Source organism: Lactuca sativa, chromosome 3, assembly GCF_002870075.4.
Source record: "Lactuca sativa cultivar Salinas chromosome 3, Lsat_Salinas_v11, whole genome shotgun sequence".
Lineage (NCBI taxonomy): Eukaryota > Viridiplantae > Streptophyta > Magnoliopsida > Asterales > Asteraceae > Lactuca > Lactuca sativa.
Window position 1 is genome coordinate 311,070,441 of NC_056625.2, and position 15,467 is coordinate 311,085,907.

Here is a 15,467-nt window from a genome sequence, read left to right on the forward strand (position 1 = left end):
TTCTGAATGTGCTGGGCGAGAGGTTCCGCGTGGATCTAGTTCCGATACCGTTACGAGGTTTGAAAGTGATTGTCAGAATGGACTGGTTGGGGGCCAACGGGGCCATGGTTGATTGCGAGCGCCAGTTGGTCAGGGTTCGAACCCTAAGTGGGGGAGAGTTGGTTATTCATGCCGAGAGGGCCTCGCAGGGACCGACCCTCCATTTTGTTGTGAGGGCAAGGAGGTTTTTACAGCAGTGTTGCACAAGATTTCTAGCTTATGTTTCGGATATGAGAATGGAGGCCGTGACGGAATTGGGCAGTGTGTCGGTTGTACAGGATTTTCGGGATGTGTTCCCCGAAGAGTTACCAGGAGTGCCTATGAAGAGGCAAGTGGAGTTTCGCATTGACCTGGTGCCGGGTACCTCCCCGATAGCAAAGGCACCATATCGGTTGGCACCACCGGAGATGCAAGAGTTATCTGCGCAGCTTTAGGAGTTGCTGGACTGGAGGTTCATTCGTCCGAGCAGTTCCCTGTGGGGTGCACCGATTATTTTTGTGAAAAAGAAGGATGGATCACACAAAATGTGAATAGATTATAAGGAGCTGAATAAACTAACGGTGAAGAATCTTTATCCGTTGCCGAGGATCGATGATTTGTTTGATCAACTTCAGTGTGCATCTTGGTTTTCCAAGATTGACATTCGGTTTGGGTATCATCAGATGAGGATTGGGATCAGGATATACCGATGCTGGATCGGTCAGTGATTGTTTTTCTTGATGATATTCAGGTCTACTCTAAGACCAGAGAGCACCATGAGCATCATTTGAGGGAGGTATTAGAGACCCTGAGGGAGGAGAAACTTTATGCAAAGTTCTCCAAGTGTGATTTCTGGCTGCGGGAAGTACAATTTTTGTGGCATGTCATCAATCAAGATGGTATTTCGGTTGATCCAGCCAAGGTTGAGGCTGTAATGTGGTGGGAAGTACCGAGGAATGCATCAGAGATTCGTAGTTTCTTGGGCTTAGCAGGCTACTATTGGAGATTTATCCAAGATTTCTCCAAAATTGTCGTGCCATTGACCCGCTTGACCAAGAAAAATGTGACTTTTCGGTGGGGTGCGGATCAACAGATGGATTTTTAGACCCTGAGACGGAGGTTATGCGAGGCTCCGATTCTAGTACTACCTGAGGGGTTAGATGATTTGGTGGTGTACTGCGACGCGTCGATCTTAGGGGTGCAGTACTGATGCAGAGGGGGCATGTGATAGCTTACGCCTCGAGGCAGTTGAAGCCTCGTGAGGCAAATTACCCCACCCATGACCTGGAATTGGGGGCAGTGGTGTTTGCCCTAAGGATTTGGAGGCATTACTTATATGGTGTGCGGTCACTATATATACTGATCACAAGAGTCTAAAGTATCTGATGGATCAGCAGAACCTCAACATGCGACAGAGAAGGTGGTTGGATGTACTGAAGGATTTTGACAGTGAGATTCTATACCACCCAGGGAAGGCCAACGTGGTGGTCGATGCATTGAGCCGCAAGACGGTGGGGTCCACGATTAGGGACATTTGTGTGAGGATGACCATGATTTTGCCTCTATTGGATATGATCAAGGAGGCCCAGGTCGAGGGGCTGAAGAAGTAGAGTTGGAGGATAGAGAAAATTCGGGGACAATATCCTTTGTTTGTTAAAGATAGCCATGACCTTTTGACGCAATGTGGTCGGGTATGGATACCAGTGACAGGGGGAGAGAGACAGAGGTTATTAAAGGAGGTGCACAAGTCCAAGTTCTCTATACACCCAGGAGCTACGAAAATGTATAGGGACTTGAGGCTGAGTTATTGGTGGCCCTGCATGAAGTGGGAGATCGCCGAATTCGTGGAGCAGTGCTTGACCTGTAGGAAGGTCAAGGCAAAGCATCAACGACCTCATGATAAGGTTTAGCCACTACCTATCCCCATGTGGAAGTGGGAAGAAATCACCACGGACTTCATCAAGAAGTTGCCTAGGATGGCGAGGGGAGTGGATGCTATATGAGTGATCGTAGACAGACTAACGAAGAGCGCCCACTTTATTCCGATCTTCGAGAGTATATCCACGGAGAAGTTGGCAGATATTTATGTTCGTGAGGTGGTGGCTAGACACGAGGTGCCCGTGTCTGTAGTCTCCGACAGGGATGTCCGGTTTACTTCCAGGTTTTGGAAGAAGTTCCACGAGGAATTGGGCACTCAGCTACATTTCAGTACGGCGTATCACCCCAGACCGACGGTCAGAGTGAGAGGACGATCCAGACGTTGGAGGACATGCTCCGCGCATGCGTACTTGATTTTAGCGGGAGTTGGGACACATAGCTTTCACTGGCAGGGTTTTCGTACAATAACAGTTATCATGCCACTATTGACCGAGCTCCATTCGAGATGTTATATGGTCAGAGGTGCATAACCCTAGTGTGTTGGGACGATGTTGGGCATCAGGTCATGGGGAGCACTGAAGTAGTGCTCAAGACTATCAAATTGATTCAGCAAGTGCGTGACGGTTACGAATCGCGCAGAGCCATCAGAAAGGTTATGCTGATCGACGGTGTTCGGATCTCGAGTTTTAGGTGGGGGATTTTGTATTGCCGATGGTGTCGCCCTGGAAAGGAATTATCAGGTTTCGGAAGAGGGGCAAGTTGGGGCCTTGGTTCATAGGCCCGTTCAGGATCTTGGCCCGAGTGGGCAAGGTGGCATATCGTTTAGAGCTTCCAGAGGAGCTTAGTCAGATTCACAACACCTTCCATGTGTCCCGGCTTTGGAAGTGTGTTGCTGACGAGTCTGCAGTTGTTTCCTTGGATGACATTCAAGTGGATGGGAGCCTGAATTATGTCGAGAAGCCGGTCACCATCTTAGATAGGAAGACGAAGGGTCTTCGGAACAAGGAAGTGAAGTTGGTAAAGGTGCAGTGACAACACTAAAAAGGCTTCGAATGGACGTGGGAGCCGAAGGAGGAGATGCAGGAGCATTATCCCGATCTATTTGCAGCTATGGACTTCGAGGAAGAATTCTAGTTCAAGTGGGGGAGAGTTGTAACACTCCAAATCAGGTATAACCTTATAGCCCTTGAAGTATTAATAATATGTCACAAGAGATCCTTAAGTACACTGGGTGTACTTATAAGTACGCTTAGCGTACTTGGAAAGGAGGATCGCAGAGGGACAACACATACACTGGGCGTACGTGCAAGGATGTTCAAACCCTAATGTTCGGACTTAAGACCTATATAAATGCCATTAACTCCTTTGAGCCTCACCCTTAACAGCCTCCCTCACCTTCAAACACCTCTGAAAACCCTAACATCCTTTGTGAGTGCATTTTGAGCCTTGAGAGTGAAATTGTGGTCCTTTTAGTGCTCATCCAAGAAGAAGGAAATGGTCAAGGAAGCTTGGAGTGTCTTTTGGCTTCAAGAATCTGCATATAGTCGGCCTTGAGAAGTTCATGGAGGTAAAAAGCTTGAATCCTTACACTCAAATCTCTAGATCTAATTAGGGTTTTTAATTTGGTCCTTGTTGTTGATTTTGGACCTTTTCTTAGGAGTTAAGCAACTCCAAAGAGCGAAAATGACAGATCTGAGGTCCCTTAGTCCCGTTTCAACACAAAAATGGAGTCTTGGTGGAAGTGATGGCCTCATGCATGGGTTAAGGACCTTGGAAAGGTCTTAATGGGGGTGTTTGGTGTTTATGAAGCATGTAAAGGCATAAAGTTGCCAACTTTATGCCTTAGTAAAGGAATCGGGTATTAAGCACTAATGGAGAAAGTGCTTAATTGGAAGGTACGCTGGGCGTACTCATTGTACGCTGTGCGTAGACCTTAAGACCCCAGTACGCTGCACATACCATAGCGGTACGCCGAGCGTACGCGTTACAGATTGGGTCGAATCTGTTTTGGGCCTTTGAACTTTTGGACCTCATTTTGGTTATGGAATTGTTTGCATTCGGTGAGTTATGGGCTATTCCGTCTGTTCTGGGCCATGGATATACTGGGGTGGCCTTATTAGGCCAAGAGGCCCATTAATAATTTTGGACTTGGATTTTGGGCCATTAGCAGAGGAAGGATAATTGGGCCTCTTGGATGGGTTTGGAGTTTGGGTTTTTCCTTTGACTAATCTAAGGTCCTAACACTTACTAATATTATTTTTCAGCACGGGAGATTTGGATTGTTAGGAGTGCAACTTTTGTATTCAACAGAAAGAGGTGAGTCTTCTCACCATACCCATGGGTCTAAGGCACCAAGGCCGACCCATTATGTGATTACGTGATTATGGTATATGTGTAGTCATTCTGCGATTTGATATGATATGTGATTGTGTGTTTTGCATGGAAGACCCCGGGGGGGAGCCCGTGACATTGGATGTAAGACCATGTGGGGTAGCCTATGGCATTCCCACGTAAAGACCATGTGGGGTAGCCCATGGCAATGGATGTAAGACCATGTGGGGTAGCCCATGACAGTCCTAGGTAAAGAGCATGTGGGGTAGCCCATGACACTATTACAAGTTTTATGTATGTATGGTTTATGTGATATGTGTGTAGCTTTAATTAGCTAACAAGATATGCGTATGTGTAGTGTGTGGTATGCTCTGGGGAACTCACTAAGCATTTCCCTTACAGGTTGTTGATTTGTTTCAGGTACATCTGAGCCCAAGGGCAAGGCACTACAAGAAAAAGACCCTTTTACGACGCACAAACCACGACACTCATTGATTTATGTTACGCAATAGAGAGTAACATTAAAAAAGTGTCGTCTCTTCAAAAAATTTAAGGATTTAGGTCACGCATTATCGCGCGCCCTTAAATTAGTGTCTGGTGTAAAAAAAAAACACGGAGGGCACTTTATCTAAATCGTGCGTTGTCTATGAATGTCGCTTTATGATTTTTACTAACACGCGCGTTCTTAAAAGGAGGAAATGAAATCCCCTCAAAATTCTTAAATTTTTTAATACCCGCTTCAAGATCCCCTTTGTTCTCTTCTTTCCCTTCAATCTGCAAACCCTAATCACTATACCATCTCTGCTATACACCTCAACAACTCATAACTCGTTCTATAATTTTTTTTTCTTAAAAACTCGCCTTCCCTCTCTCGCATTTTCCTCTTCCTGTTGTTTCTTCCGATGTTGCTTGCCACTGTTAGGCCCTCTTTAATTGACACATTGCAGATGACTCTCCCAAAATCAGGTAATACTGACCTATTGTTGATTAGGTACCGGTTTAATTACTCCATCCAACTGCAAAGAGCAAAAGCCCTAAATCAAGTTAACACATATCGTCGACTGGGTACTGACTGGTGAGATTCTCATGACCGCACGCTTTTCAATCTTCTCTGTGATTCATAACCTAATTTTGGATTGCTATTTCTCTTTACCAATCACAGGTATGTCTCTCTCTATTCTTTATTAAAAAAACTGCAATTATTGTTTTGGTTTTGCACATAAGCTTTTGAAAATCCATCCGCATCTTCTTCGGAAAATCAATTCCACCTCTGCACGCCTCCGTAATGTGGTATGATAGTTGCCTGCTTGCTTCCGGTTATCCTGACATCAAGATAAGGCTAGAGACTTCAATACTAAAGGAGTTCATTTCATTTGCGTAGTAGATTCTTCTTGGTGCGACATTTCCCCCGAAGCTGCTTGCTACACTTGGATTCCCATTAAACGCCATCTCCCCTTCATTGTGGTCGACTCACCCTCTTGACTTCCGCTTCACGCCGACTCCATGGTTAGTCTGTATTTAAGATTATAATTTCACATGTTTGTTATTTTTGTAGGATTATTCGGTAGGTATATTTTGATAAAGTTCATGCGTATTTTTCTTTTTTCTTGCAGTTATAGCCACTTCTTTTGATTGCTCACCGCTCCAAACATCTTCATTTATTTTGATTAGTTTTGCATTTTGTATGCAGATGAGCTTCAATTTAATCGTTTCCTTACTCCTTAAGGATCTATTCTTTCTTCATTCTTTCCTCATGGGTTGAAAGCAAAATGGGGGATATTGCCTCGTATGTTGCTAAAAAGGTAAACTTGAACTCCAAATTACAACTCTATTATTTTTGGTTTGTTTAAATAAATGCTAATCTGGAATCGAGGTATAGGGCTTGAACCCTAATTTCACTTCTTTCTATTATGAGCTCTCTCTTTTGAAAAAAAAAAATTAATCTAATGATGTTAGTTCATCTATTCTCTACACCATTTTGAATACGATTTACAAGAAGAAGTTATCATGATAAAATTGTTGTTGTAACATGTTCAAATCATGTTAGTAATCACGTTTTCAAAGTATTCATCACTAGAGTCATGAGTCAACAAGATATTCTAACAAGTATGTTAACACCTCAAACCTGATGACAATGAATCCACATGGTGGAGACTGTGAAGGTGAATTGTTGTGCCGGTTTTAAACCTTTCCCCCAGCTCAACACTTCCTACCTACTACTCTTCTCTATTGATTTCTTTTTAATGTGTTGATTGCATCTCACGTTATAACTTTTTATTCAAATTAGTTTTCAAAGTATCATCTATTATTGAGATTGAGTTTTTATTTGACAGGTTTTTCAAAAGACTCAACTCAGGGGCTATTGGTGACAATCAATTATATGAGTATTACGCATCATCTTTATAATGGAAGAGTGGAGCATGCTGCACTCGACAGGTATAGCTACTAGAACACTAATCAATATAAGATTTTGAGAAAGACTAATGTTTCTTTTACTTGTGTTCAATAGATAATGGAGAGAATACTGTCATCTCCTAAGAAGACACGGCTTCATGGTGATGTACTTCGGATACTTTTCCTACATATGGACCCAATATTACCCCTCCCCAGACTTAAAATGCTTTCAGTTAAGTTTCTAATTATCTACAAATTATTTCTTTTTTCTTTTTCGATTCTATTTTGCTTAACATATGGATACTGTGTGCTACTTGGCAGGTTCTATATCACGTGCTTGGGGCTATACCCTCCTATCAAGGGTCTGTTGGACCAGCATTAAATGAGTTGTGTCTTGGTTTGCAATCTGAAGAAGTAGCACCTGTATGTAGCATTTTAATTATTAGCAATGTAATCATATTTTCTTGATTCCCTTACAAGCCTAACTTTTCTTGACATTTCTACCCTCAGGCTTTATCTGGTGTTTATGTGAAAGACCTTCATGTTAGACTAGCTTGTTTAAATGCTGCAAAATGCATTCCAGCTATATCCAGCCGTTCTGTTCCTCAAGATGTAGAAATTGCAACCAGCATTTGGATCGCCTTACATGATCCCGAAAAGGTAGAAGATTCAATTTTTTTTAATCATGTATTAGATGGAAATTAGTTTATATCAAGTCTTTACCACATTATATGTAATGCAGTCGGTGGCTGAAGTGGCTGAGGATTTATGGGATCGTTATGACTGTGAATTTGGGACCGATTATTCTGGACTCTTTAGAGCTGTTTCTCATGTGAATTATAATGTTCGTGTGGTTGCTTCTGATGCATTAGTTGCTGTATTAGATGAGTACCCAGATACTTTACAGGTGATTACTATTTTCTACCAAATCTTATCTGATTCATTTAAATATGTTATATATGTTCTCATACAGATTGATGTTTGTGCAGGAATCTCTTGCGACTTTATTCTCTCTTTATATCCGTGATAGTGGTGTTGGTGACGATATGATTGATTCTGGTTGGTTTGGGAGACAAGTGATTGCAATGGCTTTACATGCTGCAGCTGATGTACTTAGAACCAAAGACCTTCCGGTTGTTATGACTTTCTTGATATCTCGAGCCTTGGTAAAGTTTTAATTTTTTTGTTCAAAGTTTTTGATAGTTAGATTAGATATTATACAAATGTAGCTTTCAAACTTTTGATGATTTCAACTGCAGGCTGATACCAATGTTGATGTTCGAGGAAGGATGATTAATGTTGGTATCATGATCATTGACAAACATGGAAAAGATAACGTCTCACTTTTATTTCCTATATTTGAAAATTACTTGAACAAAAAGGTCAGTATATGCTGTAAGTCAAAATTTTCACTTGAGATTAAGTATGAAACTCCTAAAGTTAATATATAATGTTTCTTAGGCCTCGGATGAAGAGAAATACGATTTGGTACGTGAGGGCGTGGTGATATTTACTGGAGCATTAGCAAAACATTTGTCTAAGGTTTGATTTTGTCAATCACTTAGAAGTAAATTTAAATTTTAAAGGTCTCTCTTTTTACTTTTTGATTTACTTTTAACGTTTTCTTCTTGAACAGGATGATCCTAAGGTCCATGCTGTTGTAGAGAAGTTGCTGGAGGTGATTAACAGCCCATCAGAAGCTGTATAGAGGGCAATCTCAAGCTGCCTGTCTCCATTAATGAAATCGAAGCAAGTATGTATTAGTGTTTCCAACAATAGTGTACATCTGAAACATTTTGAATTGAATCTTTTGCTATTTTTATTTTTGGCATTAGGAAGATGCATTGTCACTTGTTACTAGGCTGTTAGATCAGCTTATGAAGAGTGAGAAATACAGAGAACGTCGTGGTGCAGCTTTTGGACTTGCTGGAGTCATCAAAGGATTTGGAATATCTAGCTTGAAAAAATATGGAGTTGCTATTGTTCTTCGTGAAGGACTTGCACATAGGAATTCTGCCAAATGTCGTGAAGGATCTTTGCTGGCATTTGGGTGCCTTTGTGAAAAGCTTGGGAAATTTTTCGAACCATAAGATGTTCCCATTAATCAGTTTTTGTTTATTTATTTATTTATGTATTTCTATTCTATGTGTGATAAATAACACTGTCTCTCTGTTACAGGTATGTGATCTACTTGTTACCATTGCTTTTATTTTCGTTCTCTGATCAAGTTGTTGCTGTCTGGGAGGCTGCTGAATGTGCTGCTCGTGCTATGATGTCTCAACTTACTGCTTAGAGGATGAAGCTTCTCCTTCCTTCACTTCTCAAGGTCCCTCTCTTTTTCCTTTTGTAGAAGATTGCTCCTGTGGAACTTCAACACCATGAAACTTTCCTACCTTGAGCTCCCCAATTAAAAGAAAGAGCTTCTCAACTTCTTCAAATGGTATCTTCTTTGATGGTGTGATTTAATTAATCACTCGCGTTCACTTTCATCATGGTTTTGAAAACCGGACCGGACCGGCCGGTTCAACCGGAAACCGGTAAGGTCACCCGTTTTTCAGGCCCGAAAACCGTTTGTTTCTGAACCGATATTAAACCAGACGGTTCGTTGAAAACCGGGTTAAACCGGACCGGTCCAACCTGCTAAGTAACTGGTTTTTCTTTAAATGTTGGTCACTTGTCCAATCATTATCATTATATGGAGGATCAGACCAGCGGGTGTTTCTTTTCCCTACCAATATGGGACAACTCCTAGTTTAGAGGTAAAAGGAAATTGGCAATCCTTTTATAGAAGATTAAATGGTTGTAGGTTTTATCAAGTGACCGATGTGGGATAGAAGAAATTGCTGGCAAATTAAAATAGCAACATGTGGAGACAAGTTTCGAAACAGGGACTTCGATTTCTTTCAAATATCCTTAACAACTTAACCATTTAACCAAGAAGCTACATGTTAAAAAATACGCAAGAATATATATTTGAAATATAATTATCAACAATATTCAAATCGTCATCTTAATTGTTTAGGATAATAGTTAATAATAGTTCATTTTAATATATATATATATATATATATATATATATATATATACATATATATATATATATATATATATACATATATATATATATATATATATATATATATATATATCCGGTTTTTCCGGTTTTTTTGACCAGTCGGACCAGTTGAACCATCGAAAAACCGGTAAGATGACCGGTTTGATGCCCGGTCCGGTTTTCAAAACCTTAGTTTCATGTTCCACCTTCTAAATTTTGTTTAAGGAACTTGTGGCTGTTGTTGGGAAGGCCAAAGTGGGACAAAAGGGCACTAAAAAGCAAAAAGATCAATTTCCAACTTCTCACACTAGAGCCAAACAGTGGAAACCAGGAGAAACAAAACTCCCAAAAAGTAAAATGAAAATGACACGTGGCAGTGGTTGTTGTTTCTGTGGATCAAAATATTCGTGTTGTCATGTGTGATTGTTGTTTCTGTGGATCCATTATTCTTTTATATTCCAATAGTTATAAACAAGAAGAAGTGCCTTGATCAGGACAAGAAGTTGAGGTCTTCAACATCGTTCATATCATCTTTCAGTTTCGTACTGGTTTTATAGCTCCTTCTTCACGGGTCAAGATCTTTGAATACAAAAAACATGTTGAAGTTTGTTGTTGTGTTCCAGTATATCCCGGGTAACCACAAGCTACCATCGGAGGACCACCGTTGGACACCCCCAAAATCCGGTGGTCACTGCCCATAGAACAGGTAAGGATGCTTTGATTTGGTTTTTTACTGATGTGTTGTTTTTTAGTGACCACCAGCCACCACCGGCAGACCACCGTTGAAGCCTACCTGTAGAAATCTTGCTGCCACTTCAATCCACTTCAGGTGTAATCTACTGTTCCTTTTTAAAATTTTTGAAAATTAGACATGACTACATATGATCAAAATAACTATCTAATTTTATTAATAATAACTATTTAGGAGGTTGTATGCATTTAAATACACTTTGTCAACTTTTGACTTGTTTTGCCTGCTGACCTTGTTTTTTTTTAACTAATTTTGTTATATGATGATAGAGATATTAAAGTGCTATGTTTGGATAAGGAAAGGTGGAAACTTTTAAAGAGTGGGCACAAACTTGCAGATGTATGATTCCTTGTGTTTATACTTAGGTTTTGTTTTGTTGGATGGAATGGAATGAACCAATGCATCCATGCGTGAGTCCATATCCTCTAAAATCAACAATTTGGGTGCAGTTGAAGGTATAACATGAATCCTCCATGTTTTTTGAGTGTATATGGAATCGAGGGTATTTTGGTCTTTTTGTAATATATGTCTCTTTACTTGTTCAGAAAAGTTAGAAAGTCAAGATCCAAGTAGAACCAAACAGGAGATGCAGAGAGCAGCTCAAATGATTCCATGTCTAAAAAACGGGTTTGGTAAATATAAAAAATATGTAAATAGTAAAAAACAAAAAAACAAAAAAAACACCTATACCGACGACAAGTCGTCTGTATAGGTATTAGCTGTTCAAACCGTTAGGACCCTTTTCAGATGTTCACCTTTCCCTCATTTGACCACTCACATTTGGCCCAACTATTTGCAACTAACATTCCTTGTTTGATTCTTCTATTAATTATATTAGCATATTATTTTTTTGACTTTTATTTGATCAGGTCACAAGAATTATTGAAGCAGGGGTTCATTAGTCTTCAAGAATTATGAAAGGCAAGATGCAACTTTACTTAGTTGGAATTTGATGTTTATCATCTTTGTGTATATCTTTTTAGTTTGTATAACATTACTTTGCAGAAGCTGTCCCTTGATACGCAATCTAGTATTAGGCTATATAGTTAGTGAAAACCTCTAGTAACAATGTACAATTAGATCCCCTTATGCAGAGAAGGAAAAAGATAGAAGTTGTTGGCACATAGTAAGCTAGATAATGCAATTGTATATAAATGAGTTCATTTTTTTTATAACATTTACTCACTATTGGAATAATTATTTGTATTTGACATATTAGTGAAATGAATTATCTTTGTTATTTATGGTATTTTATTTTGTATTATGAGATTTTTAATGTGTTATTTAATATGAAAAATTAGTAAATCTATAAATAATATTTTTTTTAAACATTTAAAATTATGATACGCAAAAATGTGTGTCATCTTTATTTATGACATGGCCTTTCTTGACAGGGGCTTTCTTGATGCGCATTGCGTGTCATTAACACACGCGTCGTATGATTACGACACGCGAATGCATGTCGTCTTCCTTTATGACAGGGCCTTCCTTGATACGCATTGCGTGTCGTAAACGTGCGTCGTAATTGCGCGTCGTAAATGAGCGTCATAAATGCGCGTCGTCTCTCTTTATGACATGGTCTTCCTTGACGCGCATTTGCGCGTCGTCTGAGCCTTTTACGACGCGCAATGAGCGTCGTAAAAGGCTGTTTTTCTAGTAGTGAGGGCAAGGCGTGATGGCGCGACATGGACTTTATCTCTCTCTGACTGTTAGGGTTTGGGGACACTCTGATGATTTGAATAAGTTGTAATGAATCGTTGATTTGAAAACAATTATTTTGGGATTTCATGGTTTATGCAATTATGTTTATTTAATTAAAAGTGAAAATTTTCTTTAAAAATTTGGGTCGTTACAAGGAGGTTTGCACAACTACATCTCTTCCACAAAAACACAGTTGTTGCACCATTGTGAGTGATTATAGAAATCAATCAACTGAGAAAGAGTAAGAGAGAAAGATACGTTGTCTGAGTGAAGATGAAAGAAAAGAGAGACATTGTGGGTTCGGTCTTAAAGGAGTTTTCAAACCACAGGGACCAATAGATGAAAAGACGAAATTACCCTCACATGGAGGGCACATGTTAAACTAAACGGAAGGAAATAGACGGGAGTTAATTCTTGGGATCAAAACCACAAGAAGTTTCATGTTTTGGACCAACCATGCAACTTGAAAACATTTTGGACCTTATCCATAATTTTTGGATAACCACAGGGACCAAAAATGCAGTGTTGTCTAAAATTAGTATGAATAGTAGCCCTGAATGCGAAATAATTTAGCAAGGTGTTGGTTATAGGAATTAAAAGTTATACTTGAGAGTTTGGGGATTAAAATGTAATTTCTAGATTTATTTGTAAAGGATTTTAAATGTTGAGGGTTGTGTAGTAAATTATGGGTTTTATTTGAAAGGATTTTTGAAGACAGGGTCTGCATGGTAATTATTAGGACTTATTATGAAAGCATTCTTAGAGGTGGGGGTTAAAAGGGTAAATTGTGGAGTTGTTTTGAAAAAGAATTGATGGGGACGGACCATAATTGGATAATAGAGCCTAAGTTTCAAATGCATGCAGGATTAAACTAGGTTCCCTACACCTCTCATAGAATGGACGATGCAGCTAACCCTAACCCTACTCTCATATCAAGCAGCCACCACCCTTACTTCAACCATATTCGGCACTGCCCTCCTTGTCGCTGAAACACCACCCGTCGTGCCTTGCTGTCAGTGGCAATGAGGACTACCGACAATGCTGTGAGCCAACATACACCTCTCCGTCGTCATTCGTCTTCTTCTTCTTCTTCTTCTTCTTCTCTTTTTCTGTCGCCCTTCACAGACGCATTTGGCTGTTGTCAGTATCGTTCCGCCCGCCGCCCGCTTCGGAGCTCGTCGCACAATAGCTAGCTGCCACCACCATCGTTAGTTATACCTACATTCCGATTATTCGGTCGAGATTCACCACCAAGAGGAGGGAGCAGCAATGGGTACGTTCACGTGAAGGTGTCGCAGTAATCCGTGGAGTCGCATGTGTGTGTTCTCGTGGTCGGAAAGCTTGGAAAACCACCATGGTTGACGACCATGGTGGCTTGTAACACATGTTCTAGGTATTACTTAATTTATTTAAGAGCTAGGGTTTAGTGTGTGGACTCGGCAAGTTGGGAGTCCAACTCGTCGAGTAAAGGGCATTTCCAAGGACGTAGAATCTACATCCTACTCGACAGCTGGAAGGTCAACTCGACGAGTTGGCGCTGTAATGATAAAACCCTAATTTTAGGGTTTGCACCCTATATAATCTCCTTAAGAGCCTTGAGGCTGACCTCCCATCAGCCTCCAAGCCCTAAGAAAGTCTATGCTAACCCTAATCCCCATTCTTTTCCATTTGTGAGCTAGAGTGACCTTTGAAGCTTAAGAAGAAGGAGATAGTGAGAAGATCACTACTAGAAAAACAACCTTTTACGACGCGCAAACCATGACACGCACGGATTTACGATACGTAAAAGTGTGAGTCCTAAAAATAATGTCAGCTCTCACAAAATTTAAAGGATTTAGAACGCGCATTTTTACATGCCCTAAAATAAGTGTAAAAAAAAACAAAAAAAGAAAACACGGAGGGCACCTAACAAACATGTGTGTCATACCGAGGTGTCGCTTTATAATTTTTTTAGAAAAGGCGCGTCCATTATTTTTTTCTAGCAAGCTAGGGCTTTTTTCACAGATAACTTAATACCACCCCTTCCACAGTGCTTTGCAATCGAAGACCTGATTATACTTTCCTCACCTCGTCGGCAAGCTCTGTCTCGTGTCATCTCATTGGGGACGTCGGGATCAAATCTCATCACCGGCCACTATGACTCCTCAACACCGACGATTGCATCCCTACTCCACTTCCAGTCTACCTTACTCCACCTACTACAACCGCTCATGGGCTTCCCCTCTACCTTCGTTGCCATCAGTTCCATCAATTCTCTCATATCTCCCCTTATTCATCTCAACCTCTCACCAACCTTCACCGCCTCTTCTTGCCCCACAACGCTCACCTAACAACTTTAATTCAAAAAAATGAAGGAATTGGTAGCGGTTCAAGAACAAATTGCAGATGAAAGTTTTCTCCAGCTTTCCGGTGTTGGCGTCAAGCTTGTTGGTAATACAGTGTGGACTACCCTCTTTCATCAATTCTTGATAGTGATATCACGTGAGAAATCATATTCTTTTTTATTGTTGCTCTTCCTAGGGTTTTCCCTGTTTATCGATGTGGTCGAGACCTAACACTAACACAGAGGTTCGCCGGGAAGGGGTAGAAGATGCGGTAGATATTCATAAGAATTAGAGAGAAGAAATATTGCAGAAGAAGAGCTGTGATGCATACACTGCTAGCCAGTTCACCATGCTCACTCAGCCCACTTTCGTCACCCAAAAGAAGGTATTTAGGGTTTTCAATATATCTCATTTTTAGAATCATAACTCATCATTGTAATATACGATTTTGAGTAGCAGGATTCAAATTGAAGGTCCATGAGTTCTAAGAAAGATTGGCGAAAAATGTCACCCCCAATTCTATCTTTAGTTTATCATTAGAAACTGGGTGGGTTCTGAGTATTTAGTCTCACACTGTTCTGGTTCGTTATACTTTTCTTCACTTCCCTCTACTTTGATTGCAAATTTGTTTGAATTTTTGGAAATTGGCATTAGATTATAACTTTTCAGTGTCCGATCAAATTCAAGAAATTAGTTGATTTTGATGACAACTGGTTTCTAAAATTTACACCAGCTTTGTGTGCAACACTTTACATCAATCAAGGTTCTGTTCCAGGCTCTCACTCAAAGAAGGTACATCCAGTTACATATATACTCTTGTTTTTAGAAATATATGTTATTTATTGCTGATTCTATGTTCTTTTTGTGTCATATGCAGTGAGGTTGCATTTATTGCTAATAGGAAAAACACATATCAACACATTGTGCTATTTGCTTGGTCTTCAAATAAGAATAATAAAGCTAAAATGATAGAAACATTTTGTAGTTTATCTGTTATAGAATCCCAACTTATGTT

At 40.2% G+C, this 15,467-nt stretch overlaps 1 non-coding gene across 1 annotated transcript; it reads left to right on the plus strand.

The window, feature by feature from the left end:
• Nucleotides 1–6,736: 6,736 nt before the first annotated feature.
• Nucleotides 6,737–7,663, plus strand: LOC111916941 (uncharacterized). Its single transcript, XR_008230601.1, has 4 exons — nt 6,737–6,853; nt 6,943–7,281; nt 7,364–7,528; nt 7,611–7,663. It is a non-coding gene; the product is annotated as an uncharacterized LOC111916941 (transcript).
• The last annotated feature ends 7,804 nt before the right edge of the window (nt 7,664–15,467 follow it).